At 42.5% G+C, this 12,413-nt stretch overlaps 1 pseudogene; it reads left to right on the forward strand.

The window, feature by feature from the left end:
* Window positions 1-12,413, forward strand: part of LOC119249952 (60 kDa heat shock protein, mitochondrial-like) — a 98,648-nt pseudogene that overhangs the window by 30,327 nt on the left and 55,908 nt on the right.

Raw genomic sequence — 12,413 nt, forward strand, 5'->3', positions numbered from 1 at the left:
AGCAGGCTTTTCAGCACAAACATTACAAGCATGAAGGGATTAGAAGGAGATATTTAAAGTTCTTAAAAGGACTTCCAGCCCAGAATCATTTATACAGCAAGATTAGCATTCAAGACAAAAGGAAGAGAAAGTAGCTCCATTGAAAAGCAAAAATTAAAAGAATTTATGAACAAGCCACACATGAAATAAATTGTAAAGGGATTACTATAAAGCAAAGAACAACAAACATCAAGGCAAGAGATACTTAAATTGCTTACTGTAGGCTAAATGATTTTCAGGCTTTCCTGCCCTCAGCCATTAGGATTGCATGCCTGATGGAGGACACCTGCATTTGTTACATTGTTATTTTCAGTTGTGTTGTTTACTTTTGTGGGACAGGGCTGAAGCATTGATATACTGCCAAGTGAGAACAGGAGATAGGAGAGAAAAAGAGCATGCCAGAGAGCCCAGAGTGAGAACCTGCCAGGGGCTGGGAGGTCTGCCAGACTCCTGGCCCCTCTGCACCCATCTGCTGGGTACCTGGTTGCAGCACTACATGTGAAAGCTCAATAAAAGCCTGAGAAAGCCATGGAGGGCTCCAGGATTCCCCTTAGCCCGTCTGCACAGGATCTTAGAGAACCAGCTCTGTGCCTTCCTGGCACTACACTTACCATGGAGGAAGAAGAAAGACGAGAGTGACAACATGACCCATGAGAACAAATCAGAGGCCAAATGTGGGGCAGGATGGTCACTGAGCAGGTTTTCTGATCCGGCAGACGGGTAAAGGAGAGTCCTGGAGACTTCAGTGGGTTTTTCAGGCATTTATTGATCTTTACATGCATTGCAGCAACCAGGTACACGGCAAGCAGGGGTGCCCAGGGGCCAGGAGGCCTCCAGGCCCCAGACAAGTCTTCACTCTGGGCTTTTGTGGTTGCTGCTTCTGCTGCTTCTGCTTCTTTTGGTGAGGGTATAAATACTCCTCCCCTGGCCCACAGAAGTAAACAAGATAGCTTACAACAATGTAACAACTGCAGGTACCCCATCAGGCAGGGCAATCCTAATGGTGGGAGGGCAGAAAAGCCCGAAAAAACATTTACCCTACAGTCCACCCCCTCAGGGTTATCTGCTAAACAATCTATATACAAGTATATATAATTTTCCCTTAAACATAAACAATGCATGACCCACAAAAGAAAATAGCAATGAAACAATACAACTGAACACAAATAATTCCAGGCAGGGCACCAACCTATTGGCAAAAGACAATTATTGGTACCAGCAGATGATCCACCAAAACTGCTGCTGAAGGCACTGCTCATTCATGGGGGTAACCATCCCGCTGTGGTCCTGGCCACAAGCTTCACACCACATCCACCCCCAGAATGCACTCACTCTTGGACTGGCTATTCTGTACTTTGGGGGTAACCACCCGATCCTCAGGGTTTTCTGTCTGTTGTCACTCCAACACAGCTTTCATAGCCACCAATGCAACATGCAGGCCCCTGCACTCAGGCCAACCCATTGCACAACCAAATGGATTGGGGATCCGTGGATACAAGGTCCACATGCGGCCTCTCTTGGGTCTCCTCTTTGGCTGTGGGCTCCACCACAAGCCACGTTCCCCACCCGTCCCTCAAGGACAGGTTCTTCAACAACTCACCCTCACTGAACCATGAGCAGGGCATCACCCACAGGTGATAGTAAGAGACTGGCTGGCCTTCCTTAGCATACTCAGGTTGCTCAACAGCCACTCAGGGCTTCCCAATCTCAGGACCAGCTTTTGCTTTCCTAAGTTGGCTTTTTTCCTCTGCCTAGCTGCTGGGCGGTCCACAGGCTGTTTTTAGCCATCAAGGCCCACTGGCCACCCCCAGAGTCCCATCTTCTGGGGTGTACAAACACCTCAGGGTCCCCAAAACTGAACATTACCCTGTTAAAATTCCTCCACCTTCTGGTGGGATTGTAAGTCAAACTCCATCAGTCTTTTTCTACATCAGCACTGGCGAGCTCCAAATCGTAGTCCTTTCTTCCCCCACGAGTCTGTTGCCTCAGGAGGCATGGGCTGGTCCTCTGGGGCCATCTCCTCCTCCAGGAGAGGTCTCAGCCCAGTCCCAGAGCTCCTGGACTTTGTCCACCTCCTGTGCTCCTGCAGCATCTTCAGCTCTTTCCACAGCTCCTGGACTCTGGTCACCACCTGTGCTACCATGGCACATCCAGCACTGTAACAGGCAAACACAGTCTGCTACTCCTTAGTCCCCCCTGAGGTCTAGAGGGCTCCATACCCATCTGCATGAGGACATCCTGTCGACTTACGGCAATTGTGGGGCAGGATGACCACTGAGCAGGTTTTCTGATCCCGCAGACAGGTAAAGGAGAGTCCTGGAGCCCTCAGTGGGTTTCTCAGGCTTTTATTGATCTTTACATGCATTGCAGCAACCAGGTACATGGCACACAGTGGCGCCCAGGGGCCAGGAAGCTGGGAGGCCTCCAGGCCCCAGGCAAATCTTCACTCTGGGCTTCTCTGGCCACTTTCTCTCTCCTTCTCTCTCCTGTATCTCTTTCTTCTGCTTCTCCTGCTGCTTCTCTGCTTCTGCTTCTCTTGGTGACTGTATCATTACTCCTCAGCTGGCCCACAGAAATAAATAAGATAGCTTGCAACAATGTAACAACTGCAGGTGCCCCAACAGGTAGGGCAATCCTAATGGTGGGAGGAGAGAAAAGCCTGAAAACCCATTTACCCTACACCAAACCATCCAATGGAGCAAACAAATAGCCCATCATAAACTAAACTTACTCTAGTATGAACCAAAAATTAATAGAAATAACACATAAGACAACAGTAATAATAAAGAGCAGGTGGATTTACTGAAATACTCTGCTGATGGGGAGCAGTGGGAGAGACAGGAGAGGTCTGCTGTGCCATGTGGGTGAGCTCCCTGGCCAGGGATTGGACTCTTTGCCCCTCGTGCCACAGTGGCTGGTGATAACTTGAGAGCAGTGAGACCTTAACCCCTGTGCCACCAAGGAGGCTACAGGCTGCAGATCTTGAAGTAGTAAATAAATGGGACATTATTTGGGGAGAAAATCCAGTAGATAGGAGTGGGATTGATTATCCCCTCAGGAGCAGAAACCAGTGAAGATTTCAACAAGGTTGGCACTACATCAAACAGGAAGTAGGTAGAGATATTCACCTGGGGGTTGTGGCTTGGTATAGGATACACAAATGGTAGTGTTATCAGCTTATCTAAAGGCTTTGGGGAGGAAAGAACACGGATTATTTGAAAGCACACTCCCCTGAAAGAGTGCAAAATTTTGTGGAGGAACTGAGGTGCTCCTTCAGGCTAAGTCCCTGATAAAGATAAAAGCAGAGCAGGCATTCTGATCTGCACTATCACTTCCCACCCTTTGGTAGTGGTATAAACGTTTGAGGTATACTGAAAGCACACAGGCTGCTGAGTCAATAGAGGAGATAGATCAGGGGTACCAAAAATATGAGCCAGTCCCAGACCAACTCATCCATCCTAATGTCTGGATCCTTCTAAGTCCCTCCCTAGCTCCCTATCCCACTGACATGGCAACTATAAAACAGAACTGAGTACATACAGAAGCCAGCAAAGACATTAATTAATTAATTAATTGCCAAAATACAGCACCATCTATGAGAAATGTAAAATAGTTTAGCCTTCTAAGTTATTACTGAAGATATTAAAGCATAAATGCTAAAATAAGGAGATCTCCAGAAACAAAATGGGCAGACCAAAAAATACATTGAAATACAAGACCTCCAGAGAATATGACATTACAAGTTGAGAAAAACTATCCAGAATCCAAACACACACAAAAATGGAAGATTGTATCTCCTCATTAGACAGATAGTACAGAATTGCAATAATAAACTCAAAGATATAGAAATCAGAAAGTCAATTAATACAAGACAAGTCAAAGGAATACAAGAGAACATAGTAAAGCTCATCAAATATATAAAACCAAAGTCAGGAAAACAAATTAATGAGTTCAAAAATAAAATCAATAAACGGATAGAAATTGCTTTAAATGAGAAATTAACAGAAATTCAGGCAGTAAAGTGCTCAATAAATGAGATTAAAAACTAGAGAATGGAGGTAGAATAAATCTAATGGAAGACCAAATAGTAACCTCAAAAATGGTAATGTACTCAGGATCCAGGCAGAAAAAAGAGAGACAAGAGATTTAAAAAACAAATGAAGAGATAATTAGAGAATGATATGACACCATTAAGAAAGACCACATAAAAACAATGGGTATCCAAGAAGGTGAAGGGTACAAAAAGTCTATTCAAGAAAATAATAAAGGAAAACTTTTCATACCTGAGGAAGGAATTAAATATACTAATCTATGAAACTACAAAGATACCTGATTACCTGAATTCAAAGAGAACTATAAGAAGACATATGATAGTGAAACTAGCAAGAGTTTAAGACCGAGAAAGAATATTAATGATGACTTGGGTGGGGAGTTGGGAGGTAGGTAACTAATACAGGTACTCTTGTCAGGCTTACTGCAAGTCTACAGGCAAAGTGAGGATAGAATGAGGTATTCAAAATACTAAAGATAAAAACTGCCATCCCCAAAATACTATATATCCTACAAGTCTCACTTTTATATATAATAGAGAACTAATGGTATTCCCATACAAATTAAAGATGAAGGAAATTGCAAACACTAGACTTCCACTACAAGAAATATTGAAATGGGGCCTCTCTGATGGTGCAAGTGTTAAAATCTCAGTGCTATCAAGCTATTGCTAGTCACTGTGGCAAGAGTTTGATCCCCAGCCAGGGAGCTAACATACATGGTGCAGCAGACCTCTCCTGTCTTGCCTGCTGCTCCCTTCAGCATGTTTTTCAGTAGATCTACCTGTTCTTCTCCTCACTCTGGTGAATTCTCTCAACCCCTGCACCTCTGGCTTACACCCAGTTCTTGTATGTATAGATTAAAAAAATGCTTTTTTTTTAAGATTTATTTATTTATACAAGTATTGAGTACAGTCAGAAGTCCAGGAGGTTGAGAGAATCCACCAGATCCAGAGCAGGGAATAGAACAGGCAGACTGATGAAATACACTGCTGAGGGGAGCAGCAGGCACGGCAGGAGAGGTCTGTCGTGCCATGTGGGACCCTCGCCGGCTGCCAGGTATCGAACCGGCACTGCAGAGGCTGCAGGCAGCTTTGCAGCCCAGCGCTCAACCACTGCGCCACTAGGGGAGGCCATGATAAGATTTAAAAAAAAAAAAAAGTTTTAAAAAAAGAAACCTTGAAATGAGCACTCTGATCTAAATCTAACCAAGAAAAATCCCCCCAAAAGAAAGAAGAAATAAATAGAATAAGAAAACTAAAGACAAAATAGCATAGGAAAATCCCATTATGTCAATAATCACTCTAAGTGTAAATGAAATGAACTTGCCAATCCAAAGGCACAGAGTGGTTGGTTGGATCTGAAAACAAAGCCCAACTTTATGATATATCAAGGAGACCCATTTAAGCTCCAAAGATAAGTATAGATGCAAAGAAAATGATTGGAAAACAATTCTCTGTGCAAATGGACTGAAAAAAAAAAAGTAAGGAGAGTATAACAGATAAATTAAACTTCCAATTTAAAAAGGCAAAAAAAGGCAAGGGTGGATATTACATAGTTATTAAGGAATTAGGAAGCCATAACTTTCATCAACGTATGCGCACCAAAGGACACCAAAATGTAAGACAACTATTAACAAACATAAAGACAGACATGGAGAGCAATACAGTGGTGCTAGGGAATTTCAACAACCTATCTATATCAATGGATAGAACAAAAAGCAAAAAACATCAAGGAAACAAGAACATTAAGTGAGGAATTAGAACAAATGGACTTACTAGACATTTATAGGCACTATACCTTATAAAATTGTATGTGTGCACTTCACAAGTGAACATGAAACAACTCAGGATAAACCACATATTGGGGCATAAAACAAGTGTCAATAAATTCATGAAGATTTAAATCATATAAAGCAACTACTCTGATAACAATGGTATCAAATTAGAAAACAACCAGAAAAGTGGCTATTAAGCAGAGACTGAAAAATACATTACTGAATGACAATTGGATTAATGAGGAAATCAAAGAAATATTTGAAAATAGTTGGAAATAAATGAAAATGAAAAAATGATCTACCGGAACCTATGAAGGCAGCAAAATTAGTACTGTGAGGGACATATATAAAAATACAGGCTGATATCAAGAAACAAGAAAGATACCAAATAAATAATCTAACATTACAGTTTAAGGAACTAGAAAAAGGATGAAAAAAATGAAGCCAAAACCAGTACAAGGAACAAAAGAATAAAAATTAGTTCAGAAATGAAGTAGAATCAAAATGACGTTAAAAAGATCAAGAAAATAAAAAAAAAAATGTTGCTCACAAAAAGTAAACAAAATATACAAACCTCTAGCCATATTCACAAGAAAATAGGGGAGAAAATTCTAATAAATAGAAACATAAAAGAAACAGAAGTTACAAAAGACACCTCATGAATAGAGAAGACCAGAACAGGCTACTATGAAACTCTTTATGCCAACAGATTGGAAAATCTGGTAGAAATGGACAAATTCTTAGAAGTGTACAAGCTTCCAAGACTAAATCAGGAAGAGATAGAAAACCTGAATAGTACAAATTTAAGAAAGTATATTGAAAGTAGTCAAAATTAACCCCCCAAAAAAACCTGTAAACAGGTGGTTTCACTGGTGAGTTCCACCAAGGCTTCAAAGAGAAATACCTAATCTCAAACTTTTTCAAAAATTTGATGAAGAGGGAATACTCCCAAAATCATTTTATGAGGCCAACATTACTTTGTTACCATACATAGACAAGGACAACAGAAAGAAAGAAGTTTATGGACCAACATCTCTGATGAATACAGATGCAAAAATCCTCAACAAAATCTAGCAAACCAAATTCAACAATGCATTAAAAGGTCATACATCCGGCCTCCCCTGGTGACACAGTGTTTAAGAGCTGGGCTGCAAAGCTGTCCACAGCCTCTGCAGCACGGGTTCAAAATCCAGTCACCAGCGAGGGTCCCACATGGCGAGCAGACCTCTCCTGCTGCACCCGCTACTCCACTCAGCAGTGTATTTCGTCAGTCTGCCTGTTGTGTTCCCCGCTCTGGCTCTGGTGAATTCCCTCACCCTCCTGCGCTTCTGACTGTACCCAGTGCTTGTATAAATAAATAAATAAATAAACAAACAAACAAACAAACAAATAAATAAATAAATCTATTTGGAAAAAAAAGGTCATACATCAAGAAAAAGTATGACTTATTTCTTGGGTACAATTATGGTTCAACTTATGCTTATCTCATCAAAGTAATTTACCATATGAACAAAAAGAAAGATAAACATCATACTATCATATTAGCAGATGCAGAGAAGGCATTTGTCAAGATCAGCATCCATTTATAATAACTTTCAGTAAAATGGAGATAGAAGAAAAATACTTCAACATAGCAAAGGCCATATCTGCCAAACCCATGGCTAACATTATACTCAATGATAAAAAACTAAAAACTTTAACATTTCTTCAAAGAGCAGGTACAAGACAAAAATGTCCTATTACTGTTTAACATAGCATTTGAAGTCCTAGCCAAAAGAAAGACAAAAGAAATCTATAAAAGGAATCCAAATTGAATAGTAGAGGTAAAGCTAACAGTACTGTCAACATATATTTGTGTGTGTGTGTGTGTGTGTGTAGAAGGTCTGGGGTATCAGCCAGAGGTACAGGGGTGAGAGGACTCACCAAAGACAGAGTGGGGAGAAAAAGGTGAATTTATTGAAATACACTGCTAAGGGGAGCAGTGGGCAAGACAGAAGAGGTCTGCTGCATCACAGGTAGGTTAGCTCCTTGGCCAGGTATCAAACTCAGGTCACAAAGATGATAGCACTGAGAGGTAATCCATATGCCACCAGGGAGGCCCCAATCACTATTTTCAGATGACATGATAATATACATCCTTACAGATTCCACTACTGTATTATAAATAATAAACTAGGATTAGAAATTGACAGGTTAGGGCTTCCCCTGGTGGCACAGGTTGTTGAGTGCCGCACTGTGAAGCTGTCCACAGTCCCTGCAGCACCAGTTCGATCCCGGCTGGTCAGCGCGAGTCCCACAGACCTCTCTTGTCGTGTCTGCTGCTCCCCTCAACAGTGTATTTCGTCAGTTTGCCTGTTCTGCTCCCCGCTCTTTCTCTGATGAATCCTCTCACACTCCCGCACCTCTGGCCTATACCCCAGTTCTTGTATAAATAAATAAATCTTTAAAAAAAAAAGAAATTGGACGTAATAGAGGTGGGCGGAGCAACATGGCAGCGAGGAGACGCTGCGAGTAAGATCTCCCATTAAAAAAAGTTAATAGGGAGGAAAAGCGGCAGGTCCCAGTGAGAACTGGGACACGGAAGATAAACGGAGGACTCCAGCAAACTGCCCGAAGAAGAAAGTTGCCATAAAAGAGGACGAGAAGGGAGGGAAGCGCAGAACCCTGCTCCCCTCCCCCGCCCACAAAGTCAGCACTCTCCGACCGGCAGAGAGGAGGAAAACAACAAACCAAAACGGCCCACAAGAAAAACGGACACAGCAAGCGGGACTGTGAGTGGAAAGGAACTATTGCAGCCACCACACCCCGTGAACGGGAGCTGAGGCGAACCCTGCAGGATCCGCCGCGGAGGTGAGCTCCAGGCTCCATTAAAGAGAGCCCCGCCCCCCAGGAGGAGACCAGCCCCAGCACAAAGCCCCCGCCGCCCAGTAAGCTTGCGCGGAAAGTGGCGCAGATCCAGACCGGATCGCAGCTGCCCAGGTCCCCGCGCCTGCGACCTAGACTTGCGGGGAGACGGCAGAGGCCCTCCCTGAGTGAGCAGGAACCAGGCGCCCAGGCAGGGGAGTGGGATTCAAAAGGCGCCATTCCCGCGCCACTGATCTGGGCTACAGCCCGCGTCCTGGAACTGAGGGCTTTGGAACTGAGACCCGGGGCACGAAATTAGGGGCGTGGGTTCCCCACGACGGTGGGGCACAAGGCAGACACAGCACCCCAAAGCCGTTGAGGTGTACCCTACCATCCCCGCTCTGCTCCCTGTCCCACGGGGTGGAAAATCAGCTCCCCAAGGGCTCTAGGAGAGATCTCTGGCGCCACCTAGCGACTTGACCCCAGCACAGGCTACTGAAGGAGCTAGTGGCCAGCTGGGGAGTTAGCCCACACCTGGCTCCTTCCGAACAAGTAGTCTGAGCCCACAGGGAGAGCGAGCACCCACAGCCGGGGCAGACCAGGCGCGCAGAAGAGTGTGCCTGAGACCAGACGCGCAGGGAGTGTGTCCCACATCACCATTTTAGAACAGGGACATTTCTTCAGTAAAGACTACCTGCAGAAGGCTTCCTCAGGAGCCAGAGGTGAGCGGGGGAAGTTCGCCCACGCCAGACCCCCTCTGGCCTGCAGTGCAAGCCCAGAGGGGAGCAGGAACCCACCGCCGGGGCAGACCAGGAGCACAGGGGAGTGTGTCCCCACATCGGCATTTTAGAACAGGGACCTTTCTCCATTAAAGGCTGCTTGAAACTGACAGATGACTCCTGGAAGAACCAGAGGGGAACAGAGAAGCCCACCCAAGATGCCGGCCAGTCCCAACAACACAGTGTCCCAACGCATACGGCAAATTAGAAAACAGACAGTAGGGAGGAGAAGAACCACACGCAACCTAGCAACTCTCCAGAGAAAAAGCACACCACAAAAAGAAAGCCAGCCCCCAGATTGCAAAGACAATAACTTGGAAGAATTTCTGAGCCTTCCAGAAAGAGAATTTAAAATTGCCGTGATTAAAAAACTGACAGAAGTCATAAAGGAAAACAATGATAAGGGAAAATAATCAACGATCAGAAGAATGCAATTGAGTCCCTAGAGAGGGAAAACAATGGTCAGAAGAAAGAAATTGAGTCCCTAAAGAGGGAAGTAAAAGAAATGCAGGAGATCAAAGAATTAATGGAAGAACTAAAGAATTCTGGGAAAAGCAATGAAAGCAGAATAGATGAAATGGAAGAACGAATAAGTAATCTTGAAGACACAGAAATAAAAAGAACCAAAACAGAAAAGGAAAGAGAAGTACGAAGGAAAAAGAACGAAGAAAGACTTCGGGAACTATCTGACTCCATGAGGAAAGGAAATATAAGAGTTATAGGAATCCCAGAAGGAGAGGAGAGAGATGTAGGAACAGAGAAAATATTCAAAGAGATAATTGAAGAGAACTTCCCAAATGTGAAGAAGGAGCTGAAAATTGATATACAAGAAGCAAGAAGAACACCAAACTTCCACGACGAAAGGAAAAATACAGCAAGACACATAATAGTAAAGCTCCCAAGAATCCAGGACAAGGAAAAAATAATGAAGCTGGCAAGAGGGAAGAAACAGATAACATTCAAAGGAAAACCAATCAGGCTGACATCAGACTTCTCCGAAGAAACACTACAGGCAAGGAGAGAGTGGAGGGACATAGTCAACAGACTCCAAGAAAACAGATGCCAACCAAGAATACTCTATCCCGCAAAGCTCTCCTTACTCTTTGAAGAAAGAATATGGACCTTCCCAGACAAACAGAAACTCCGGAATTTCATTGCAACTAAAGCCCCACTCCAAAAAATACTACAAGGAGTCCTAAAGCCAGAACCTCAGAGGGATGAATAACAATGAAAGAAGGCCAAAAAAAAAAAAAAGTTATTAAAAGAATAAATAAATAAAATCAAAGGAAAGACAAACACAATGGCAAATACAGATGTTAACATATCAATATTAACTCTAAATGTAAATGGACTAAACTCTTCAATAAAAAGACACAGAGTGGCAGCCTGGATTAAGAAACAAAACCCAACCTTTTGCTGTCTCCAGGAAACACATTTAGCTACAAAAGATAAAAATAGGCTCAAAGTTAAAGGATGGAAAACAATCCTACAAGCAAATGGACCAAAAAAGAAAGCAGGAACAGCTATACTTATATCAGATAAAACAGACTTCAAACTCAAAAAGATAAAAAGAGACCCCAATGGTCACTACATTATGATCAAGGGGACAATACTTCAAGAAGAAATAACACTCATTAACATATACTCACCAAACGAAGGAGCACCAAAATATATCAGACAACTGTTGTCCTCTCTGAAAACAGACATCAGAGAAAACACATACGTAGTGGGAGACTTCAACACACCACTATCAACAATGGATAGATCAACAAGACAAAAAATAAGTAAAGAAACCAAATCTCTAAATAAGGACCTAGAGCAATTAGGCTTAACAGACATCTATAGAACACTAAACCCCAAAAAACGGAGTACACATTTTTCTCAAGCGCACACGGATCATTCTCCAGGATCGATCACATACTGGGGCACAAGACAAACATCAACAGATACACCAAGATTGAAATCATATCAACCTTCTTTTCTGACCATGAAGGCATCAAACTAGAAATAAACCATAAAAAGAAGGCAAGGAACTTTCCTACCTCATGGAGATTAAAAACCACACTACTGGAAGACCATTGGACTAATGAGGAGATCAAAGAAGAAATTAAAAAATTTTTTGAATTGAACGACAAGGAGGACACTAATATCCTAAATGTATGGGATGCAGCAAAAGCAGTAATAAGAGGAAAATATATAGCAATAGAAGCTCACATCAAGAAACAAGAAAGAACGCAAAGAAACAACCTCATCTCGAAGCTCAAAGATCTAGAAAAAGAACAACAAAAAAACCCCAAAACCAGTAGAAGAAAAGAAATAATAAAAACCAAAGCAGAAATAAATGAAATTGAAACTAAAAAAACAATCCAAAAGATCAATGAAACCAAGAGCTGGTTTTTTGAAAAAAATCAATAAAATAGACAAACCCCTAGCCAGGCTCACAAAGGAAAAAAGGGAGAAAGCACAAATAAACAGGATCATCAATGAAAGAGGAGAAATCACAACGGACACAGCAGAAATCAAAAGAATAATCAGTAACTACTATGAACAGTTATATGGAAACAAGTTTAACAATCTAGAGGAGATGGACAAATTCCTACAACTCTACAATCACCCAAAGCTAGATAAAGAAGAAATAGAACACCTAAACAGACCAATTACAAGCAGCGAAATTGAAATGGTAATAAAAAACCTCCCCAAAAACAAAAGCCCAGGACCTGATGGATTTACAAATGAATTCTACCAAACATTCAGAGACGAATTAGTGCCTATCCTTCACAAACTCTTCCAAAAATTGAGAAGGAAGGGACAATACCAAACACGTTTTATGAAGCCAACATTACACTAATACCAAAACCGAACAAGGACAACACAAAAAAGGAAAACTACAGGCCAATCTCCCTAATGAACACTGATGCAAAAATC

Source organism: Talpa occidentalis, unplaced genomic scaffold (genome assembly GCF_014898055.3).
Source record: "Talpa occidentalis isolate TD23 unplaced genomic scaffold, MPIMG_talOcc4v2.1, whole genome shotgun sequence".
NCBI classification, from domain to species: Eukaryota; Metazoa; Chordata; class Mammalia; order Eulipotyphla; family Talpidae; genus Talpa; species Talpa occidentalis.